This window comes from Pundamilia nyererei, unplaced genomic scaffold (assembly GCF_000239375.1).
Source record: "Pundamilia nyererei isolate P.nyererei 1_Seehausen unplaced genomic scaffold, PunNye1.0 scaffold00597, whole genome shotgun sequence".
Taxonomy (NCBI): domain Eukaryota; kingdom Metazoa; phylum Chordata; class Actinopteri; order Cichliformes; family Cichlidae; genus Pundamilia; species Pundamilia nyererei.
In genome coordinates, this window is record NW_005187998.1 from 58,513 (window position 1) to 59,125 (window position 613).

At 33.1% G+C, this 613-nt stretch overlaps 1 long non-coding RNA gene across 1 annotated transcript in view; it reads right to left on the reverse strand.

Annotated features, from left to right (window-relative positions):
* Positions 1-335: 335 nt before the first annotated feature.
* The window catches only part of LOC106455965 (uncharacterized), a 1,730-nt gene continuing 1,452 nt past the window's right edge, over positions 336-613 (reverse strand). Inside the window, exon 4 of the long non-coding RNA XR_001290181.1 lies at positions 336-497. This is a non-coding gene — a long non-coding RNA (uncharacterized LOC106455965). The remainder of the gene's footprint in view (positions 498-613) is intronic.

Genomic DNA, 613 nt, shown 5'->3' on the forward strand with positions numbered 1-613 from the left:
TATAGGCTAACACGTAATTAATCATGTTTGTTTATACAGAACCCACATTCATATGCATCATATTGATAACACCACATTAATGTTTATATTTGTAAATTAATAAAAATACATTTATTAATCATGTAAATTCCCTGCACCTGTAATAGACATCCATAACATCCAAAAGATTACTCAGTTAAAATCCAAATGTTGAACATCATATTGACCTTCAAGTTGGGTCACGGTTGGGCTTGGTTGTGTATAGATGTACAGAATTAGTCTTCGACCGACAGACCCAATAAAGATATGATCTGCAAGTCTAGAGCTGGAATTCCTTTTTTGTGCCATATTTGTAGATAATAGTGTATAGAGTATGAGGTCTGTATTTAATGTGCTATCTTCAAACAAACTAACTGTGGAAAATCTGAAGCGTCACTGATGTTTGTGTAGCAGAGGAGCAACAGTGGGTTCACAAAAGGATTCTTTTTTGCTTCGCAGCTACGGCTCTTCTCACTGACCTGTAAAACATCCACATAAAGACATAGAAAGTTTTATGATGCCATGATGAGCCAAAACCTGAAATCCTTTAATCAAAAAGACTTATATATATATATATATATATATGTATATTTTT